A 22,519-nucleotide genomic window follows, 5' to 3' on the forward strand; every position below is an offset into this window, starting at 1 on the left:
AAAAGTCCATTTGTGGAGATGAGCTCCTGGACTCCCGTTAAGAAGACATGTTGTCAACCTCTAGATCCCTTACATGCCTGCACTTTTCGGCTTGCTGCTGCTGCAATCCACGCGTTTTAGATCTGCATAACTCCACCTCTTTAAACACAGCACCTTCACCCCCTGCTGTTCCCACCCGCCTCAACACCGTTGGAAGGGAGGAGAACCAATTAAGGCGGGGGGTGGGGTGGAACGAGCAGCTGTCTACCCTTAGCAGGAGGGCTCCTGATTACATACCTCTCCTGCTGCTGCTGCTGCTGGCTGTCCAGCAGCAGACTGAAGGTGGCTGCTGCTGTGCACAGGTATATAAAGGCTCAGAGCCTATTATGACACGCGCAGCCAGCGTTCCATTGCCACATTCCATCTACTGCAGGCAGGATACCTGGCTGGCTGAATGTCGCTGAGAAGCTCACAGAGACCGCCATAAGCAACAGTTTAACAGAATGCCACAGACTAATCAACCAAACTTTTTGGGTTGGGTTCTCTTTTATAGTCTGCAGGCATTAAATGAAAGAAGTCAGTGTTCCAGCAGAAGGAGACAACGTTTCAGAAAAGGCATTGTAGCAAACCAAAAAAGAAATTTTAAGCGCAGCAGAGTAACCAGCGCACATACCTGTTAGCTCAGGTGAGTTTAAAAGGCTGCTGTTGATAACAAGGGCATTTGCTAAATAGATGGTGTGTGTGCAACAATATACTGAAAGGTCAATTATATTGTGCAGCTTATCTCACCACCTGTAGTTATTTAGGTGAAAGCTCCAAAATGCTTGCCTAATATGTCTGTTTATCCAAAAGGAAGTAAAAAGGGAGAGCTAGAAAGATAGCATTGCATCACATTACATGGCAATGCAATGCACAGTTGCTGAAGTTGAACCAAAATGAGCTTGTAATCTGGCTTCTGCAACTTTGAACATGAAAAATCCAATGAGGAGAAGAAAAGCAAAGCCAAAGAGTCCATCCCAAAATCCGACAAACAAGCAAAATGAACAAAAAACATTGAATTCAATTCTTTCTGATTTTAGAAACTGCATTAAAGAAGGGGTGCACCGGTCCTGGAGATACTGCAATACCAGGTCAATGCGTGGAGTGGACAGAGCAAGCTCTTTTTCCATCTCCCTGTTCTAAAAATCCATTTAATATATGGTCCCCAGATAGGGGACGTATCAGATATTAAACTGATAAGAACAGATTTTTTTTTTTTTTCTTTTTTTTTTTTTTCTTTGTTTTTTTTTTTTTTTTTCCTCAGATTAAGACCCACATTAATTTATGCATCATAGCGCATATTCACATAACGGGTTCTCAAATCATCATTCGGAAAAACAAAAACAAAATCCCAAAAAACACAACCCTGCAATTAACTGTTACTTACTGTAAGAAGTCCAATGTGAAAAGTTCCAGAGTGCTTCTGCTGCTGTCTCACCATACTTCTTTTTATCCAATAAATAGGCATAAAACAGTCTAGCAAGAAAAATCTTTCTGCATTCCATGGGGGAAAAAACAATCTTTTTAAAAATCACCAAATTCCGAACGTCCCATAAAACCTCTTTATATATGACAAAAATAATCCAGCTTGCCCGCTTCCTTTGCGAGTACTTAAAATCTAGACCTATTAAAATCCTTTCAAAATCGAAACAATGAAAACCAACTAAAGCAACAAACATACGTGACAACAAGGTAAAAACTTTTTTAGCAAAAAAACAGTCCCAAAAAATATGCTGTATTGTTTCCACCTTATTGCAACCTTCCCTAGGACATAGTTCTTGAACCTTTATCCCCCGGTCATTCAAAAAAGCTCTTGTTGGCAAGCATCCATGCAACGCCATCCAGGTTACATCCTTCTGTCTGTTGCTGATTCCACGCATGAAAAAAAGCTTCCACACCTGTCCAGACTGTGCATTATTACAAAACGGCACATCACATAACATCTCCTTCTTCTTAATACCTGAGACAATCAGTTTTTTGTCCGGTCTAACCATGGAGCTTATCCCATTTTGATCATAGAAGGACCTAAGCACCACATAAAAAAACGGTATCACAAACGAAACTGGTTTTCTTAAATCCTTCTCACACCAGCTCCATTTCTGGAAAAGCCGTCCTGCTAAATATTTGCACATGTCCGCAGTCCTGTTATTGCACTGGGATAATTTATAAATGTTCAAAAAATAATGCATTCTTAAAAATAAGTCAATGTTAGGAAAATCACAACCCCCATTTTCCACAGAACACATAACCATTCCTCTTCTTAGTTTCTCCATTTTGGATCCCCAAAAAAACACAAACAGTTTCCTTGTCACTCTCTTTGTCCAAAGCACAGCAGGTGGGAAAATCAAAGCAGTGTACAGCAGAAGCGGGAGAATCACAGACTTGATTACCAGCACTTTCCCTCTCAGCGACAGGTTCCTTAGTTTCCAAAAGTTCAACTTCTGATCCATTTTGTCTTCTAGAATCTTCAGGCTGCTTTTCCCTTTCAGTTCCTTCTCAAAGATGACACCAAGAACCTCAATTTCCTCCCTACTCTCCACTCCTGCCACGTTAACCTCAACCTGCCTCCCAAAGTTACAAAGCTGGCACTTTCCCCAATTCACCGCCATACCAGCCACACAACAAAAAATCCTTACGTGCAAATTCACTCTATTGAGATCCGCCTGTGAACCACAAGTAAAAACAATATCATCCATATAACTTAAAGACTTGACTGGACCCCCGGATCCCCCAGGAATAAAAACACCAGCCACACACTTGTCAACTTGCACACTTTTTAAAAGGGCCTCCACCACACAGATAAAAAGAATTGGTGACAGGGGACAACCCTGCCTAACTCCCGATAAAATATTAAAACTGGAACTCACATGCCCATTAACTAAAATCTGGCTACTGACCCCACAATAAAAACTCTTAATGACCATCAATAATTTATCCGGAACACCAAGGTGACTTAAAGCAGAGAACAAAAATCTATGTGATATTTTATCAAAGGCTTTCTCCAGGTCCACCGACTGTAACAAAAGAGCATTCTTATTCAAATTAGCCTGATAAATTAAGTCTCTTAGAAGCAGCAAATTATCTGAAATTTTCCTACCAGGCACTGCACATGCCTAATACTCCCCCACCATATCACCTATCACATCTGCCAGTCTACCAGCCACAATTTTAGAAATAATTTTGTAATCACTGTTTAACAATGTTATGGGCCTCCAATTTTTAATATCCCTCATGTCCCCTTTCTTATGAATCAGCGTAACAATCCCCCTACGCATAGAAACCGATAAAATCCCATGAGTAAAACCATATTGCACCACCCGGGAAAACTCCACACCTATAATATCCCAAAATCTAACATAAAATTCAGCAGGAAGACCATCACAGCCTGGCGTCTTGCCTTTCGCCAAGCCATCCACTGCCCGTCTAATTTCATCTTTCCCAACCTCCTCACTTAAAAACCCAATTTTCTCCTCAGGAATATTATTAGTTAATACTTTGCAATAATCATTAATTTCCGCATCACTGGCTCTACTATCGTTAGAGAAGAGTGTTTCATAAAAGGAAAGAATACTGCCAATCATCTCATCCCCAGATACCTCCCCTGCAGGAGGAAAAACAGACTTAAAAACCCCTTTAGGTTTAAAACATTTTTTAAAAAAGTATCTCGAACATTGCTCATTTTCCTCCATGTGCTTTATTTTTGCCTTAAACATAATAGTCTTCCCTTTTTCAATAAGTATCTTCTTCAGTTCGTCCTTCAAATCTGCAATCTCTTTATCCACCTCCATCCCCGCTCTCTTAAACTTATGGAGTACTTCCAATTTTGAAATAACAGCAGCATCATGATCCCTTTTGGCTTTCGCTCTCCTAAAACACACCCCTTTAAAATAACATGCAAATTTCTCCTTAGCCCAGTCCCACCACTCTAGCAAATCTTTAAAAAGGTGCTGTTCAGACACACAAGACAAAAACACTTTATTAAAACCAACCTTAACACTCTCCTCTTCCAGCAGGCTTGCGTTCAGCTTCCAGAGTCCCTTTCCAAAAGCCAGGGACTCAGCTATACACAGATCTACCACTATCATCTTGTGGTCAGAAAAAGTCGTCATCACGTGGTTGCACTTGGCCACCTTAATCCCTTCAGACATAAAAACATAGTCAATTCGGGAAACACTACGTCCACTATCTGATATGTATGTGAACTTATCACTTGGCCCAACCATCAGACCAGCATCCGTGTAGCGTAAATCCTGCACAATCTGATTTAAAATATTAGACGTAACATCAGTCCTACCTTCCGTAGAGCTCTTACGATCTTTTGCGGATCTGACACAATTAAAATCTCCAGCCACTATAGTGAAGTCTCTGCCTGGTAAAAACAACTTTAGAGACTCCAAAAACCCAACTCTTGCTTGTTTATCAGCAGGGGCATAAACATTAAAAACCCGTACCCGCTGACCTAAAAAATCCACTAATAAAAACAAACATCTCCCAGGTATGATTACTTTAAACTCTAAAACCTTTAGACTGGAATTACACAGTAAAATGCCCACCCCTTCATTCCTGTTTTCTGAGCATGGGGACCAAAAAGATTGCCCCTTATTCCACTCACTCTCATGCGGGGCAGATTTAATTACACATTCCTGCAGACAGACAATATCTGCATTCACACTCTCAATGTACTCCAGTATCCCTGCTCTCCTACAAGCAGAACCAATCCCTCGTACATTCAGAGAAGCAACACACAACGCCATCATAACAACAGGAAAAAATCTCCACCATACCCGATCCATCATGAACCAGGAGAAGACCCACTCCTGCCACCCACTTTTCTACGTATATCAGGCGACTCAGAACTCGAGTCCCTGTTAGAATAACCTGGTCTTAGGGAGACTGGATCTTCCTGCCCCCCAGACCAACACCCCTCCACCTTACTTCTTTTAATCACGGAGGCATAACTCTCCTCCTTGCCATCATCTTCCTCCTCATTTTCACTCCAATCACTGTTAACCCTATCACGCTGCTGAGGGGTTATAGTTCCATCCGAATCAGAATCCTCCTCCTCCAAAACCTCCATTTCCTCACCCCCATCTCTTCCCAAAACAGGATTCACTGACTCCGCCATATTAGACAAATCCATCCCATCACCCGGGCCATGCACATCAGCTACTTTGTTTATTACTTCCAGCCCCTCCCTCAAACCAACTTTCTTCTGGCTCCGCCCCTTTTCCTCCATCTTGGGCACCGCATGGTCTCTTCCCCTACCACCATCTTGTTTTTGGCTTTCCCCCTCTGAGTCTGAGCCTTCGCCCTCCTCCCCACTTTCCTGCCGAGTCTTCTTCTGCCTCTCTTCAGCGTCCACCTGTGACCTAGGAATCTGAGCCCACAATCTACATTTCCTTGCAAGGTGATCTGCATGTCCACACAAATCACACACCTTATTCATTGGGCAACCACTTGCAACATGCCCAGATTTCCCACAACCTCTACAAACATCACCTTGCACTGGACAATCTTTCTGAACATGTCCAAACTCATGACACTTCCTACAATATTCCATCTGTCCATTATAAAAACAAAATCCCCTTTCTCCTCCGATAGAAAACTGTGCAGGAATGCTCTTGGCACCCCCAATAGCTCTATCATCCGGTCTCAGTTTTACAACATATCTCCTCTTGCCATTTAGATAATTGTATTTGTTCTTCATTCTTCCCAAAAATTTAACCTCACTACAATACCGAGCTAAAAAATTGGAAACAGTCTCATCCGGAACTTTAGGGTTATACATGTGCACAACCACATACTTATATGTCTGCTGGAACAGAGGTTCCAGTGCAATAAACTCTAGGCATTTCAATTCCTTTTCTTCCTTCATTCGTACCAACTCCATGTAGACTCTCTGGCAAATACTCAAAGAAACAAAAGTGATATCATAAATTCCTTGTTTCTGAAAATCCTGCAGTGCCAATACATCCGTTACCTTCAAGCCATTAATGTTCTTCAAGACATCAACGCAAACTTGGTCCAAACCGATTTCTCCTTCATGACCTGCAGCCACCTTCAGACGGACCGAGTCCTCTAATCCACGTGTTTTCTCCACCATTTTTACAGCAGATAAACACAATCGCCGCTCAATCGCACACTAGGGCCCCACAAGGGGGAACCCCAGTCACAACTGCCCTCCAAACAACACCAGCAGCAGAAAACCACCACTGATCTTGCCAAAAGGCCGAGAAGCGATAACCAGAATTGGTTTCAAACTACGGAGCCACCCAAGGATCCTGAAAAGTCCATTTGTGGAGATGAGCTCCTGGACTCCCGTTAAGAAGACATGTTGTCAACCTCTAGATCCCTTACATGCCTGCACTTTTCGGCTTGCTGCTGCTGCAATCCACGCGTTTTAGATCTGCATAACTCCACCTCTTTAAACACAGCACCTTCACCCCCTGCTGTTCCCACCCGCCTCAACACCGTTGGAAGGGAGGAGAACCAATTAAGGCGGGGGGTGGGGTGGAACGAGCAGCTGTCTACCCTTAGCAGGAGGGCTCCTGATTACATACCTCTCCTGCTGCTGCTGCTGCTGGCTGTCCAGCAGCAGACTGAAGGTGGCTGCTGCTGTGCACAGGTATATAAAGGCTCAGAGCCTATTATGACACGCGCAGCCAGCGTTCCATTGCCACATTCCATCTACTGCAGGCAGGATACCTGGCTGGCTGAATGTCGCTGAGAAGCTCACAGAGACCGCCATAAGCAACAGTTTAACAGAATGCCACAGACTAATCAACCAAACTTTTTGGGTTGGGTTCTCTTTTATAGTCTGCAGGCATTAAATGAAAGAAGTCAGTGTTCCAGCAGAGGGAGACAACGTTTCAGAAAAGGCATTGTAGCAAACCAAAAAAGAAATTTTAAGCGCAGCAGAGTAACCAGCGCACATACCTGTTAGCTCAGGTGAGTTTAAAAGGCTGCTGTTGATAACAAGGGCATTTGCTAAATAGATGGTGTGTGTGCAACAATATACTGAAAGGTCAATTATATTGTGCAGCTTATCTCACCACCTGTAGTTATTTAGGTGAAAGCTCCAAAATGCTTGCCTAATATGTCTGTTTATCCAAAAGGAAGTAAAAAGGGAGAGCTAGAAAGATAGCATTGCATCACATTACATGGCAATGCAATGCACAGTTGCTGAAGTTGAACCAAAATGAGCTTGTAATCTGGCTTCTGCAACTTTGAACATGAAAAATCCAATGAGGAGAAGAAAAGCAAAGCCAAAGAGTCCATCCCAAAATCCGACAAACAAGCAAAATGAACAAAAAACATTGAATTCAATTCTTTCTGATTTTAGAAACTGCATTAAAGAAGGGGTGCACCAGTCCTGGAGATACTGCAATACCAGGTCAATGCGTGGAGTGGACAGAGCAAGCTCTTTTTCCATCTCCCTGTTCTAAAAATCCATTTAATATATGGTCCCCAGATAGGGGACGTATCAGATATTAAACTGATAAGAACAGATACTACACTTGATCTTAGCCAAAAGGCCGAGAAGCGATAACCAGAATTGGTTTCAAACTACGGAGCCACCCAAGGATCCTGAAAAGTCCATTTGTGGAGATGAGCTCCTGGACTCCCGTTAAGAAGACATGTTGTCAACCTCTAGATCCCTTACATGCCTGCACTTTTCGGCTTGCTGCTGCAGCAATCCACGCGTTTTAGATCTGCATAACTCCACCTCTTTAAACACAGCACCTTCACCCCCTGCTGTTCCCACCCGCCTCAACACCGTTGGAAGGGAGGAGAACCAATTAAGGCGGGGGGTGGGGTGGAACGAGCAGCTGTCTACCCTTAGCAGGAGGGCTCCTGATTACATACCTCTCCTGCTGCTGCTGCTGCTGGCTGTCCAGCAGCAGACTGAAGGTGGCTGCTGCTGTGCACAGGTATATAAAGGCTCAGAGCCTATTATGACACGCGCAGCCAGCGTTCCATTGCCACATTCCATCTACTGCAGGCAGGATACCTGGCTGGCTGAATGTCGCTGAGAAGCTCACAGAGACCGCCATAAGCAACAGTTTAACAGAATGCCACAGACTAATCAACCAAACTTTTTGGGTTGGGTTCTCTTTTATAGTCTGCAGGCATTAAATGAAAGAAGTCAGTGTTCCAGCAGAAGGAGACAACGTTTCAGAAAAGGCATTGTAGCAAACCAAAAAAGAAATTTTAAGCGCAGCAGAGTAACCAGCGCACATACCTGTTAGCTCAGGTGAGTTTAAAAGGCTGCTGTTGATAACAAGGGCATTTGCTAAATAGATGGTGTGTGTGCAACAATATACTGAAAGGTCAATTATATTGTGCAGCTTATCTCACCACCTGTAGTTATTTAGGTGAAAGCTCCAAAATGCTTGCCTAATATGTCTGTTTATCCAAAAGGAAGTAAAAAGGGAGAGCTAGAAAGATAGCATTGCATCACATTACATGGCAATGCAATGCACAGTTGCTGAAGTTGAACCAAAATGAGCTTGTAATCTGGCTTCTGCAACTTTGAACATGAAAAATCCAATGAGGAGAAGAAAAGCAAAGCCAAAGAGTCCATCCCAAAATCCGACAAACAAGCAAAATGAACAAAAAACATTGAATTCAATTCTTTCTGATTTTAGAAACTGCATTAAAGAAGGGGTGCACCGGTCCTGGAGATACTGCAATACCAGGTCAATGCGTGGAGTGGACAGAGCAAGCTCTTTTTCCATCTCCCTGTTCTAAAAATCCATTTAATATATGGTCCCCAGATAGGGGACGTATCAGATATTAAACTGATAAGAACAGATACTACACTTGATCTTAGCCAAAAGGCCGAGAAGCGATAACCAGAATTGGTTTCAAACTACGGAGCCACCCAAGGATCCTGAAAAGTCCATTTGTGGAGATGAGCTCCTGGACTCCCGTTAAGAAGACATGTTGTCAACCTCTAGATCCCTTACATGCCTGCACTTTTCGGCTTGCTGCTGCTGCAATCCACGCGTTTTAGATCTGCATAACTCCACCTCTTTAAACACAGCACCTTCACCCCCTGCTGTTCCCACCCGCCTCAACACCGTTGGAAGGGAGGAGAACCAATTAAGGCGGGGGGTGGGGTGGAACGAGCAGCTGTCTACCCTTAGCAGGAGGGCTCCTGATTACATACCTCTCCTGCTGCTGCTGCTGCTGGCTGTCCAGCAGCAGACTGAAGGTGGCTGCTGCTGTGCACAGGTATATAAAGGCTCAGAGCCTATTATGACACGCGCAGCCAGCGTTCCATTGCCACATTCCATCTACTGCAGGCAGGATACCTGGCTGGCTGAATGTCGCTGAGAAGCTCACAGAGACCGCCATAAGCAACAGTTTAACAGAATGCCACAGACTAATCAACCAAACTTTTTGGGTTGGGTTCTCTTTTATAGTCTGCAGGCATTAAATGAAAGAAGTCAGTGTTCCAGCAGAAGGAGACAACGTTTCAGAAAAGGCATTGTAACAAACCAAAAAAGAAATTTTAAGCGCAGCAGAGTAACCAGCGCACATACCTGTTAGCTCAGGTGAGTTTAAAAGGCTGCTGTTGATAACAAGGGCATTTGCTAAATAGGTGGTGTGTGTGCAACAATATACTGAAAGGTCAATTATATTGTGCAGCTTATCTCACCACCTGTAGTTATTTAGGTGAAAGCTCCAAAATGCTTGCCTAATATGTCTGTTTATCCAAAAGGAAGTAAAAAGGGAGAGCTAGAAAGATAGCATTGCATCACATTACATGGCAATGCAATGCACAGTTGCTGAAGTTGAACCAAAATGAGCTTGTAATCTGGCTTCTGCAACTTTGAACATGAAAAATCCAATGAGGAGAAGAAAAGCAAAGCCAAAGAGTCCATCCCAAAATCCGACAAACAAGCAAAATGAACAAAAAACATTGAATTCAATTCTTTCTGATTTTAGAAACTGCATTAAAGAAGGGGTGCACCGGTCCTGGAGATACTGCAATACCAGGTCAATGCGTGGAGTGGACAGAGCAAGCTCTTTTTCCATCTCCCTGTTCTAAAAATCCATTTAATATATGGTCCCCAGATAGGGGACGTATCAGATATTAAACTGATAAGAACAGATACTACACTTGATCTTAGCCAAAAGGCCGAGAAGCGATAACCAGAATTGGTTTCAAACTACGGAGCCACCCAAGGATCCTGAAAAGTCCATTTGTGGAGATGAGCTCCTGGACTCCCGTTAAGAAGACATGTTGTCAACCTCTAGATCCCTTACATGCCTGCACTTTTCGGCTTGCTGCTGCTGCAATCCACGCGTTTTAGATCTGCATAACTCCACCTCTTTAAACACAGCACCTTCACCCCCTGCTGTTCCCACCCGCCTCAACACCGTTGGAAGGGAGGAGAACCAATTAAGGCGGGGGGTGGGGTGGAACGAGCAGCTGTCTACCCTTAGCAGGAGGGCTCCTGATTACATACCTCTCCTGCTGCTGCTGCTGCTGGCTGTCCAGCAGCAGACTGAAGGTGGCTGCTGCTGTGCACAGGTATATAAAGGCTCAGAGCCTATTATGACACGCGCAGCCAGTGTTCCATTGCCACATTCCATCTACTGCAGGCAGGATACCTGGCTGGCTGAATGTCGCTGAGAAGCTCACAGAGACCGCCATAAGCAACAGTTTAACAGAATGCCACAGACTAATCAACCAAACTTTTTGGGTTGGGTTCTCTTTTATAGTCTGCAGGCATTAAATGAAAGAAGTCAGTGTTCCAGCAGAAGGAGACAACGTTTCAGAAAAGGCATTGTAACAAACCAAAAAAGAAATTTTAAGCGCAGCAGAGTAACCAGCGCACATACCTGTTAGCTCAGGTGAGTTTAAAAGGCTGCTGTTGATAACAAGGGCATTTGCTAAATAGGTGGTGTGTGTGCAACAATATACTGAAAGGTCAATTATATTGTGCAGCTTATCTCACCACCTGTAGTTATTTAGGTGAAAGCTCCAAAATGCTTGCCTAATATGTCTGTTTATCCAAAAGGAAGTAAAAAGGGAGAGCTAGAAAGATAGCATTGCATCACATTACATGGCAATGCAATGCACAGTTGCTGAAGTTGAACCAAAATGAGCTTGTAATCTGGCTTCTGCAACTTTGAACATGAAAAATCCAATGAGGAGAAGAAAAGCAAAGCCAAAGAGTCCATCCCAAAATCCGACAAACAAGCAAAATGAACAAAAAACATTGAATTCAATTCTTTCTGATTTTAGAAACTGCATTAAAGAAGGGGTGCACCGGTCCTGGAGATACTGCAATACCAGGTCAATGCGTGGAGTGGACAGAGCAAGCTCTTTTTCCATCTCCCTGTTCTAAAAATCCATTTAATATATGGTCCCCAGATAGGGGACGTATCAGATATTAAACTGATAAGAACAGATTTTTTTTTTTTTTTTTTTTTTTTTGAAAGCCCGAAATCGTGTACAAAACCCGAGTGCGCTTAAAAAAGTGACAAGTGCCACAAAAAAAGTGCACTAGGATGCTGGTCTTCTTGAAACCCTCTCCAAAAGGAGAAGGGTCCCCCAAACCATTCCCCGTCCCTCCGAGCCAAAAGGCCACAGCGAGGAACAGGGACAAAAAGCCTCCTCCAGCCGAAGCCAGAGGCGACCCAATCTTACCCCCAGCACCTGCCCGAGTTCTCACCCGAGCAAGGCACTGGGAGCCAAAGACTGTGCTCCCCTCCCGGAAGAGGGGAGCCAACAACGCTCTCCTCCCGAAAGAGGAGAGCCAGGGGGGTTCAGGGGGGAGCGGAACCTGATGGCCACACACTCCCCCCCTAGACCTGCCAAGAGAGGAACCCGTAAGGGAACCGCATCCCGACAAAATCCTAGTAGGACGTGACACACGTGAATAAGTGGACACACAGTGACAAAGAAATTAAATAAATAGTGAAGGTTTCACAGTATAATACTGCCCGGACCTTCGACCGGGAAATGAAAAATTCCCCATCCTAAGGCCAGAAGGCCCGGAATAAGGGTGTGTGCGAAGAAAGAAAATTTGAAGTGCTTGTGCAAATGTGCCATAAACTCAAGTGGGGTTCCCAATCCCAGTGAGTTAAGGCACCCCAGGGTCACCACTCCTGGGGCACTTCACACTTCGGGCTTTCGATCTTCCCCGGCCCAATGGCGTCGATCCTGGGGGGCCATGCTTTCCACCATATGACTATATTAGCCACCTGGCGTACTAACAAGCGCCTAAACCCCAGTGTGCATAATGTATCAATCTACTAGGGCGGCCAATATCCAAAACCGCCTTTTCGAAAGATACTACACTTGATCTTAGCCAAAAGGCCGAGAAGCGATAACCAGAATTGGTTTCAAACTACGGAGCCACCCAAGGATCCTGAAAAGTCCATTTGTGGAGATGAGCTCCTGGACTCCCGTTAAGAAGACATGTTGTCAACCTCTAGATCCCTTACATGCCTGCACTTTTCGGCTTGCTGCTGCTGCAATCCACGCGTTTTAGATCTGCATAACTCCACCTCTTTAAACACAGCACCTTCACCCCCTGCTGTTCCCACCCGCCTCAACACCGTTGGAAGGGAGGAGAACCAATTAAGGCGGGGGGTGGGGTGGAACGAGCAGCTGTCTACCCTTAGCAGGAGGGCTCCTGATTACATACCTCTCCTGCTGCTGCTGCTGCTGGCTGTCCAGCAGCAGACTGAAGGTGGCTGCTGCTGTGCACAGGTATATAAAGGCTCAGAGCCTATTATGACACGCGCAGCCAGCGTTCCATTGCCACATTCCATCTACTGCAGGCAGGATACCTGGCTGGCTGAATGTCGCTGAGAAGCTCACAGAGACCGCCATAAGCAACAGTTTAACAGAATGCCACAGACTAATCAACCAAACTTTTTGGGTTGGGTTCTCTTTTATAGTCTGCAGGCATTAAATGAAAGAAGTCAGTGTTCCAGCAGAAGGAGACAACGTTTCAGAAAAGGCATTGTAGCAAACCAAAAAAGAAATTTTAAGCGCAGCAGAGTAACCAGCGCACATACCTGTTAGCTCAGGTGAGTTTAAAAGGCTGCTGTTGATAACAAGGGCATTTGCTAAATAGATGGTGTGTGTGCAACAATATACTGAAAGGTCAATTATATTGTGCAGCTTATCTCACCACCTGTAGTTATTTAGGTGAAAGCTCCAAAATGCTTGCCTAATATGTCTGTTTATCCAAAAGGAAGTAAAAAGGGAGAGCTAGAAAGATAGCATTGCATCACATTACATGGCAATGCAATGCACAGTTGCTGAAGTTGAACCAAAATGAGCTTGTAATCTGGCTTCTGCAACTTTGAACATGAAAAATCCAATGAGGAGAAGAAAAGCAAAGCCAAAGAGTCCATCCCAAAATCCGACAAACAAGCAAAATGAACAAAAAACATTGAATTCAATTCTTTCTGATTTTAGAAACTGCATTAAAGAAGGGGTGCACCGGTCCTGGAGATACTGCAATACCAGGTCAATGCGTGGAGTGGACAGAGCAAGCTCTTTTTCCATCTCCCTGTTCTAAAAATCCATTTAATATATGGTCCCCAGATAGGGGACGTATCAGATATTAAACTGATAAGAACAGATACTACACTTGATCTTAGCCAAAAGGCCGAGAAGCGATAACCAGAATTGGTTTCAAACTACGGAGCCACCCAAGGATCCTGAAAAGTCCATTTGTGGAGATGAGCTCCTGGACTCCCGTTAAGAAGACATGTTGTCAACCTCTAGATCCCTTACATGCCTGCACTTTTCGGCTTGCTGCTGCTGCAATCCACGCGTTTTAGATCTGCATAACTCCACCTCTTTAAACACAGCACCTTCACCCCCTGCTGTTCCCACCCGCCTCAACACCGTTGGAAGGGAGGAGAACCAATTAAGGCGGGGGGTGGGGTGGAACGAGCAGCTGTCTACCCTTAGCAGGAGGGCTCCTGATTACATACCTCTCCTGCTGCTGCTGCTGCTGGCTGTCCAGCAGCAGACTGAAGGTGGCTGCTGCTGTGCACAGGTATATAAAGGCTCAGAGCCTATTATGACACGCGCAGCCAGCGTTCCATTGCCACATTCCATCTACTGCAGGCAGGATACCTGGCTGGCTGAATGTCGCTGAGAAGCTCACAGAGACCGCCATAAGCAACAGTTTAACAGAATGCCACAGACTAATCAACCAAACTTTTTGGGTTGGGTTCTCTTTTATAGTCTGCAGGCATTAAATGAAGAAGTCGTGTTCCAGCAGAAGGAGACAACGTTTCAGAAAAGGCATTGTAGCAAACCAAAAAAGAAATTTTAAGCGCAGCAGAGTAACCAGCGCACATACCTGTTAGCTCAGGTGAGTTTAAAAGGCTGCTGTTGATAACAAGGGCATTTGCTAAATAGATGGTGTGTGTGCAACAATATACTGAAGGTCAATTATATTGTGCAGCTTATCTCACCACCTGTAGTTATTTAGGTGAAAGCTCCAAAATGCTTGCCTAATATGTCTGTTTATCCAAAAGGAAGTAAAAAGGGAGAGCTAGAAAGATAGCATTGCATCACATTACATGGCAATGCAATGCACAGTTGCTGAAGTTGAACCAAAATGAGCTTGTAATCTGGCTTCTGCAACTTTGAACATGAAAAATCCAATGAGGAGAAGAAAAGCAAAGCCAAAGAGTCCATCCCAAAATCCGACAAACAAGCAAAATGAACAAAAACATTGAATTCAATTCTTTCTGATTTAGGAAACTGCATTAAGAAGGGGTGCACCGGTCCTGGAGATACTGCAATACCAGGTCAATGCGTGGAGTGGACAGAGCAAGCTCTTTTTCCATCTCCCTGTTCTAAAAATCCATTTAATATATGGTCCCCAGATAGGGACGTATCAGATATTAAACTGATAAGAACAGATACTACACTTGATCTTAGCCAAAAGGCCGAGAAGCGATAACCAGAATTGGTTTCAAACTACGGAGCCACCCAAGGATCCTGAAAAGTCCATTTGTGGAGATGGAGCTCCTGGACTCCCGTTAAGAAGACATGTTGTCAACCTCTAGATCCCTTACATGCCTGCACTTTTCGGCTTGCTGCTGCTGCAATCCACGCGTTTTAGATCTGCATAACTCCACCTCTTTAAACACAGCACCTTCACCCCTGCTGTTCCCACCCGCCTCAACACCGTTGGAAGGGAGGAGAACCAATTAAGGCGGGGGGGTTGGGTGGAACGAGCAGCTGTCTACCCTTAGCAGGAGGGCTCCTGATTACATACCTCTCCTGCTGCTGCTGCTGCTGGCTGTCCAGCAGCAGACTGAAGGTGGTTGCTGCTGTGCACAGGTATATAAAGGCTCAGAGCCTATTATGACACGCGCAGCCAGCGTTCCATTGCCACATTCCATCTACTGCAGGCAGGATACCTGGCTGGCTGATGTCGCTGAGAAGCTCACAGAGACCGCCATAAGCAACAGTTTAACAGAATGCCACAGACTAATCAACCAAACTTTTTGGGTTGGGTTCTCTTTTATAGTCTGCAGGCATTAAATGAAAGAAGTCAGTGTTCCAGCAGAAGGAGACAACGTTTCAGAAAAGGCATTGTAGCAACCAAAAAAGAAATTTTAAGCGCAGCAGAGTAACCAGCGCACATTCCTGTTAGCTCAGGTGAGTTTAAAAGGCTGCTGTTGATAACAAGGGCATTTGCTAAATAGATGGTGTGTGTGCAACAATATACTGAAAGGTCAATTATATTGTGCAGCTTATCTCACCACCTAGTAGTTATTTAGGTGAAAGCTCCAAAATGCTTGCCTAATATGTCTGTTTATCCAAAAGGAAGTAAAAAGGGAGAGCTAGAAAGATAGCATTGCATCACATTACATGGCAATGCAATGCACAGTTGCTGAAGTTGAACCAAAATGAGCTTGTAATCTGGCTTCTGCAACTTTGAACATGAAAAATCCAATGAGGAGAAGAAAAGCAAAGCCAAAGAGTCCATCCCAAAATCCGACAAACAAGCAAAATGAACAAAAAACATTGAATTCAATTCTTCTGATTTTAGAAACTGCATTAAAGAAGGGGTGCACCGGTCCTGGAGATACTGCAATACCAGGTCAATGCGTGGAGTGGACAGAGCAAGCTCTTTTTCCATCTCCCTGTTCTAAAAATCCATTTAATATATGGTCCCCAGATAGGGGACGTATCAGATATTAAACTGATAAGAACAGATACTAACTTGATCTTAGCCAAAAGGCCGAGAAGCGATAACCAGAATTGGTTTCAAACTACGGAGCCACCCAAGGATCCTGAAAAGTCCATTTGTGGAGATGAGCTCCTGGACTCCCGTTAAGAAGACATGTTGTCAACCTCTAGATCCCTTACATGCCTGCACTTTTCGGCTTGCTGCTGCTGCAATCCACGCGTTTTAGATCTGCATAACTCCACCTCTTTACACACAGCACCTTCCCCCCTGCTGTTCCCACCCGCCTCAACACCGTTGGAAGGGAGGAGAACCAATTAAGGCGGGGGGTGGGGTGGAACGAGCAGCTGTCTCCCTTAGCAGGAGGGCTCCTGATTACATACCTCTCCTGCTGCTGCTGCTGCTGGCTGTCCAGCAGCAGACTGAAGGTGCTGCTGCTGTGCACAGGTATATAAAGGCTCAGAGCCTATTATGACACGCGCAGCCAGCGTTCCATGCCACATTCCATCTACTGCAGGCAGGATACCTGGCTGGCTGAATGTCGCTGAGAAGCTCACAGAGACCGCCATAAGCAACAGTTAACAGAATGCCACAGACTAATCAACCAAACTTTTGGGTTGGGTTCTCTTTTATAGTCTGCAGGCATTAAATGAAAGAAGTCAGTGTTCCAGCAGAAGGAGACAACGTTTCAGAAAAGGCATTGTAGCAAACCAAAAAAGAAATTTTAAGCGCAGCAGAGTAACCAGCGCACATACCTGTTAGCTCAGGTGAGTTTAAAAGGCTGCTGTTGATAACAAGGGCATTTGCTAAATAGATGGTGTGTGTGCAACAATATACTGAAAGGTCAATTATATTGTGCAGCTTATCTCACCACCTGTAGTTATTTAGGTGAAAGCTCCAAAATGCTTGCCTAATATGTCTGTTTATCCAAAAGGAAGTAAAAAGGGAGAGCTAGAAAGATAGCATTGCATCACATTACATGGCAATGCAATGCACAGTTGCTGAAGTTGAACCAAAATGAGCTTGTAATCTGGCTTCTGCAACTTTGAACATGAAAAATCCAATGAGGAGAAGAAAAGCAAAGCCAAAGAGTCCATCCCAAAATCCGACAAACAAGCAAAATGAACAAAAAACATTGAATTCAATTCTTTCTGATTTTAGAAACTGCATTAAAGAAGGGGTGCACCGGTCCTGGAGATACTGCAATACCAGGTCAATGCGTGGGAGTGGACAGAGCAAGCTCTTTTTCCATCTCCCTGTTCTAAAAATCCATTTAATACTATGGTCCCCAGATAGGGGACGTATCAGATATTAAAACTGATAAGAACAGATACTACACTTGATCTTAGCCAAAAGGCCGAGAAGCGATAACCAGAATTGGTTTCAAACTACGGAGCCACCCAAGGATCCTGATAAGTCCATTTGTGGAGATGAGCTCCTGGACTCCCGTTAAGAAGACATGTTGTCAACCTCTAGATCCCTTACATGCCTGCACTTTTCGGCTTGCTGCTGCTGCAATCCACGCGTTTTAGATCTGCATAACTCCACCTCTTTAAACACAGCACCTTCACCCCCTGCTGTTCCCACCCGCCTCAACACCGTTGGAAGGGAGGAGAACCAATTAAGGCGGGGGGTGGGGTGGAACGAGCAGCTGTCTACCCTTAGCAGGAGGGCTCCTGATTACATACCTCTCCTGCTGCTGCTGCTGCTGGCTGTCCAGCAGCAGACTGAAGGTGGCTGCTGCTGTGCACAGGTATATAAAGGCTCAGAGCCTATTATGACACGCGCAGCCAGCGTTCCATTGCCACATTCCATCTACTGCAGGCAGGATACCTGGCTGGCTGAATGTCGCTGAGAAGCTCACAGAGACCGCCATAAGCAACAGTTTAACAGAATGCCACAGACTAATCAACCAAACTTTTTGGGTTGGGTTCTCTTTTATAGTCTGCAGGCATTAAATGAAAGAAGTCAGTGTTCCAGCAGAAGGAGACAACGTTTCAGAAAAGGCATTGTAGCAAACCAAAAAAGAAATTTTAAGCGCAGCAGAGTAACCAGCGCACATACCTGTTAGCTCAGGTGAGTTTAAAAGGCTGCTGTTGATAACAAGGGCATTTGCTAAATAGATGGTGTGTGTGCAACAATATACTGAAAGGTCAATTATATTGTGCAGCTTATCTCACACCTGTAGTTATTTAGGTGAAAGCTCCAAAATGCTTGCCTAATATGTCTGTTTATCCAAAAGGAAGTAAAAAGGGAGAGCTAGAAAGATAGCATTGCATCACATTACATGGCAATGCAATGCACAGTTGCTGAAGTTGAACCAAAATGAGCTTGTAATCTGGCTTCTGCAACTTTGAACATGAAAAATCCAATGAGGAGAAGAAAAGCAAAGCCAAAGAGTCCATCCCAAAATCCGACAAACAAGCAAAATGAACAAAAAACATTGAATTCAATTCTTTCTGATTTTAGAAACTGCATTAAAGAAGGGGTGCACCGGTCCTGGAGATACTGCAATACCAGGTCAATGCGTGGAGTGGACAGAGCAAGCTCTTTTTCCATCTCCCTGTTCTAAAAATCCATTTAATATATGGTCCCCAGATAGGGGACGTATCAGATATTAAACTGATAAGAACAGATACTACACTTGATCTTAGCCAAAAGGCCGAGAAGCGATAACCAGAATTGGTTTCAAACTACGGAGCCACCCAAGGATCCTGAAAAGTCCATTTGTGGAGATGAGCTCCTGGACTCCCGTTAAGAAGACATGTTGTCAACCTCTAGATCCCTTACATGCCTGCACTTTTCGGCTTGCTGCTGCTGCAATCCACGCGTTTTAGATCTGCATAACTCCACCTCTTTAACACAGCACCTTCACCCCCTGCTGTTCCCACCCGCCTCAACACCGTTGGAAGGGAGGAGAACCAATTAAGGCGGGGGGTGGGGTGGAACGAGCAGCTGTCTACCCTTAGCAGGAGGGCTCCTGATTACATACCTCTCCTGCTGCTGCTGCTGCTGGCTGTCCAGCAGCAGACTGAAGGTGGCTGCTGCTTTGCACAGGTATATAAAGGCTCAGAGCCTATTATGACACGCGCAGCCAGCGTTCCATTGCCACATTCCATCTACTGCAGGCAGGATACCTGGGCTGGCTGAATGTCGCTGAGAAGCTCACAGAGACCGCCATAAGCAACAGTTTAACAGAATGCCACAGACTAATCAACCAAACTTTTTGGGTTGGGTTCTCTTTTATAGTCTGCAGGCATTAAATGAAAGAAGTCAGTGTTCCAGCAGAAGGAGACAACGTTTCAGAAAAGGCATTGTAGCAAACCAAAAAAGAAATTTTAAGCGCAGCAGAGTAACCAGCGCACATACCTGTTAGCTCAGGTGAGTTTAAAAGGCTGCTGTTGATAACAAGTGGCATTTGCTAAATAGATGGTGTGTGTGCAACAATATACTGAAAGGTCAATTATATTGTGCAGCTTATCTCACCACCTGTAGTTATTTAGGTGAAAGCTCCAAAATGCTTGCCTAATATGTCTGTTTATCCAAAAGGAAGTAAAAAGGGAGAGCTAGAAAGATAGCATTGCATCACATTACATGGCAATGCAATGCACAGTTGCTGAAGTTGAACCAAAATGAGCTTGTAATCTGGCTTCTGCAACTTTGAACATGAAAAATCCAATGAGGAGAAGAAAAGCAAAGCCAAAGAGTCCATCCCAAAATCCGACAAACAAGCAAATGAACAAAAAACATTGAATTCAATTTCTTTCTGATTTTAGAAACTGCATTAAAGAAGGGGTGCACCGGTCCTGGAGATACTGCAATACCAGGTCAATGCGTGGAGTGGACAGAGCAAGCTCTTTTTCCATCTCCCTGTTCTAAAAATCCATTTAATATATGGTCCCCAGATAGGGGACGTATCAGATATTAAACTGATAAGAACAGATACTACACTTGATCTTAGCCAAAAGGCCGAGAAGCGATAACCAGAATTGGTTTCAAACTACGGAGCCACCCAAGGATCCTGAAAAGTCCATTTGTGGAGATGAGCTCCTGGACTCCCGTTAAGAAGACATGTTGTCAACCTCTAGATCCCTTACATGCCTGCACTTTTCGGCTTGCTGCTGCTGCAATCCACGCGTTTTAGATCTGCATAACTCCACCTCTTTAAACACAGCACCTTCACCCCCTGCTGTTCCCACCCGCCTCAACACCGTTGGAAGGAGGAGAACCAATTAAGGCGGGGGGTGGGGTGGAACGAGCAGCTGTCTACCCTTAGCAGGAGGGCTCCTGATTACATACCTCTCCTGCTGCTGCTGCTGCTGGCTGTCCAGCAGCAGACTGAAGGTGGCTGCTGCTGTGCACAGGTATATAAAGGCTCAGAGCCTATTATGACACAGCGCAGCCAGCGTTCCATTGCCACATTCCATCTACTGCAGGCAGGATACCTGGCTGGCTGAATGTCGCTGAGAAGCTCACAGAGACCGCCAGTCAGCAACAGTTTAACAGAATGCCACAGACTAATCAACCAAACTTTTTGGGTTGGGTTTCTCTTTTATAGTCTGCAGGCATTAAATGAAAGAAGTCAGTGTTCCAGCAGAAGGAGACAACGTTTCAGAAAAGGCATTGTAGCAAACCAAAAAAGAAATTTTAAGCGCAGCAGAGTAACCAGCGCACATACCTGTTAGCTCAGGTGAGTTTAAAAGGCTGCTGTTGATAACAAGGGCATTTGCTAAATAGATGGTGTGTGTGCAACAATATACTGAAAGGTCAATTATATTGTGCAGCTTATCTCACCACCTGTAGTTATTTAGGTGAAAGCTCCAAAATGCTTGCTAATATGTCTGTTTATCCAAAAGGAAGTAAAAAGGGAGAGCTAGAAAGATAGCATTGCATCACATTACATGGCAATGCAATGCACAGTTGCTGAAGTTGAACCAAAATGAGCTTGTAATCTGGCTTCTGCAACTTTGAACATGAAAAATCCAATGAGGAGAAGAAAAGCAAAGCCAAAGAGTCCATCCCAAATCCGACAACAAGCAAAATGAACAAAAAACATTGAATTCAATTCTTTCTGATTTTAGAAACTGCATTAAAGAAGGGGTGCACTGGTCCTGGAGATACTGCAATACCAGGTCAATGCGTGGAGTGGACAGGAGCAAGCTCTTTTTCCATCTCCCTGTTCTAAAAATCCATTTAATATATGGTCCCCAGATAGGGGACGTATCAGATATTAAACTGATAAGAACAGATACTACACTTGATCTTAGCCAAAAGGCCGAGAAGCGATAACCAGAATTGGTTTCAAACTACGGAGCCACCCAAGGATCCTGAAAAGTCCATTTGTGGAGATGAGCTCCTGGACTCCCGTTAAGAAGACATGTTGTCAACCTCTAGCTCCCTTACATGCCTGCACTTTTCGGCTTGCTGCTGCTGCAATCCACGCGTTTTAGATCTGCATAACTCCACCTCTTTAAACACAGCACCTTCACCCCCTGCTGTTCCCACCCGCCTCAACACCGTTGGAAGGGAGGAGAACCAATTAAGGCGGGGGGTGGGGGTGGAACGAGCAGCTGTCTACCCTTAGCAGGAGGGCTCCTGATTACATACCTCTCCTGCTGCTGCTGCTGCTGGCTGTCCAGCAGCAGACTGAAGGTGGCTGCTGCTGTGCACAGGTATATAAAGGCTCAGAGCCTATTATGACACGCGCAGCCAGCGTTCCATTGCCACATCCATCTACTGCAGGCAGGATACCTGGCTGGCTGAATGTCGCTGAGAAGCTCACAGAGACCGCCATAAGCAACAGTTTAACAGAATGCCACAGACTAATCAACCAAACTTTTTGGGTTGGGTTCTCTTTTATAGTCTGCAGGCATTAAATGAAAGAAGTCAGTGTTCCAGCAGAAGGAGACAACGTTTCAGAAAAGGCATTGTAGCAAACCAAAAAAGAAATTTTAAGCGCAGCAGAGTAACCAGCGCACATACTGTTAGCTCAGGTGAGTTTAAAAGGCTGCTGTTGATAACAAGGGCATTTGCTAAATAGATGGTGTGTGTGCAACAATATACTGAAAGGTCAATTATATTGTGCAGCTTATCTCACCACCTGTAGTTATTTAGGTGAAAGCTCCAAAATGCTTGCCTAATATGTCTGTTTATCCAAAAGGAAGTAAAAAGGGAGAGCTAGAAAGATAGCATTGCATCACATTACATGGCAATGCAATTGCCCACCAGTCTGCCTGAAAGTTGAACCAAAATGAGCTTGTAATCTGGCTTCTGCAACTTTGAACATGATAAATCCAATGAGGAGAAGA

General features: G+C 44.5%; 11 non-coding genes and 2 pseudogenes across 11 annotated transcripts; all 13 read right to left on the reverse strand.

The window, feature by feature from the left end:
- Positions 1 to 1,072: 1,072 nt before the first annotated feature.
- Positions 1,073 to 1,243, reverse strand: LOC141252509 (U2 spliceosomal RNA; annotated as a pseudogene).
- A 6,131-nt stretch (positions 1,244 to 7,374) lies between these two features.
- Positions 7,375 to 7,565, reverse strand: LOC141252504 (U2 spliceosomal RNA). Its single transcript, XR_012313909.1, has one exon. It is a non-coding gene; the product is annotated as a U2 spliceosomal RNA (small nuclear RNA).
- A 1,115-nt stretch (positions 7,566 to 8,680) lies between these two features.
- Positions 8,681 to 8,871, reverse strand: LOC141252502 (U2 spliceosomal RNA). The gene has a single exon (XR_012313907.1). It is a non-coding gene; the product is annotated as a U2 spliceosomal RNA (small nuclear RNA).
- Positions 8,872 to 9,986: 1,115 nt separating this feature from the next.
- On the reverse strand, positions 9,987 to 10,177 carry LOC141252511 (U2 spliceosomal RNA). The gene has a single exon (XR_012313914.1). It is a non-coding gene; the product is annotated as a U2 spliceosomal RNA (small nuclear RNA).
- A 1,115-nt stretch (positions 10,178 to 11,292) lies between these two features.
- Positions 11,293 to 11,488, reverse strand: LOC141252508 (U2 spliceosomal RNA). Its single transcript, XR_012313913.1, has one exon. It is a non-coding gene; the product is annotated as a U2 spliceosomal RNA (small nuclear RNA).
- Positions 11,489 to 12,275: 787 nt separating this feature from the next.
- On the reverse strand, positions 12,276 to 12,367 carry LOC141252510 (U2 spliceosomal RNA; annotated as a pseudogene).
- A 1,115-nt stretch (positions 12,368 to 13,482) lies between these two features.
- LOC141252512 (U2 spliceosomal RNA) lies at positions 13,483 to 13,673 on the reverse strand. Its single transcript, XR_012313915.1, has one exon. It is a non-coding gene; the product is annotated as a U2 spliceosomal RNA (small nuclear RNA).
- A 1,110-nt stretch (positions 13,674 to 14,783) lies between these two features.
- Positions 14,784 to 14,973, reverse strand: LOC141252505 (U2 spliceosomal RNA). Its single transcript, XR_012313910.1, has one exon. It is a non-coding gene; the product is annotated as a U2 spliceosomal RNA (small nuclear RNA).
- Positions 14,974 to 16,087: 1,114 nt separating this feature from the next.
- Positions 16,088 to 16,277, reverse strand: LOC141252506 (U2 spliceosomal RNA). Its single transcript, XR_012313911.1, has one exon. It is a non-coding gene; the product is annotated as a U2 spliceosomal RNA (small nuclear RNA).
- Positions 16,278 to 17,386: 1,109 nt separating this feature from the next.
- Positions 17,387 to 17,580, reverse strand: LOC141252507 (U2 spliceosomal RNA). Its single transcript, XR_012313912.1, has one exon. It is a non-coding gene; the product is annotated as a U2 spliceosomal RNA (small nuclear RNA).
- Positions 17,581 to 18,694: 1,114 nt separating this feature from the next.
- Positions 18,695 to 18,885, reverse strand: LOC141252513 (U2 spliceosomal RNA). The gene has a single exon (XR_012313916.1). It is a non-coding gene; the product is annotated as a U2 spliceosomal RNA (small nuclear RNA).
- A 1,116-nt stretch (positions 18,886 to 20,001) lies between these two features.
- LOC141252514 (U2 spliceosomal RNA) lies at positions 20,002 to 20,192 on the reverse strand. The gene has a single exon (XR_012313917.1). It is a non-coding gene; the product is annotated as a U2 spliceosomal RNA (small nuclear RNA).
- A 1,114-nt stretch (positions 20,193 to 21,306) lies between these two features.
- Positions 21,307 to 21,498, reverse strand: LOC141252503 (U2 spliceosomal RNA). Its single transcript, XR_012313908.1, has one exon. It is a non-coding gene; the product is annotated as a U2 spliceosomal RNA (small nuclear RNA).
- Positions 21,499 to 22,519: the final 1,021 nt, after the last annotated feature.

The sequence above is a fragment of the Phyllobates terribilis genome, unplaced genomic scaffold (assembly GCF_046119375.1).
Source record: "Phyllobates terribilis strain yellow unplaced genomic scaffold, ASM4611937v1 Scaffold_9079__1_contigs__length_22518, whole genome shotgun sequence".
Lineage (NCBI taxonomy): Eukaryota > Metazoa > Chordata > Amphibia > Anura > Dendrobatidae > Phyllobates > Phyllobates terribilis.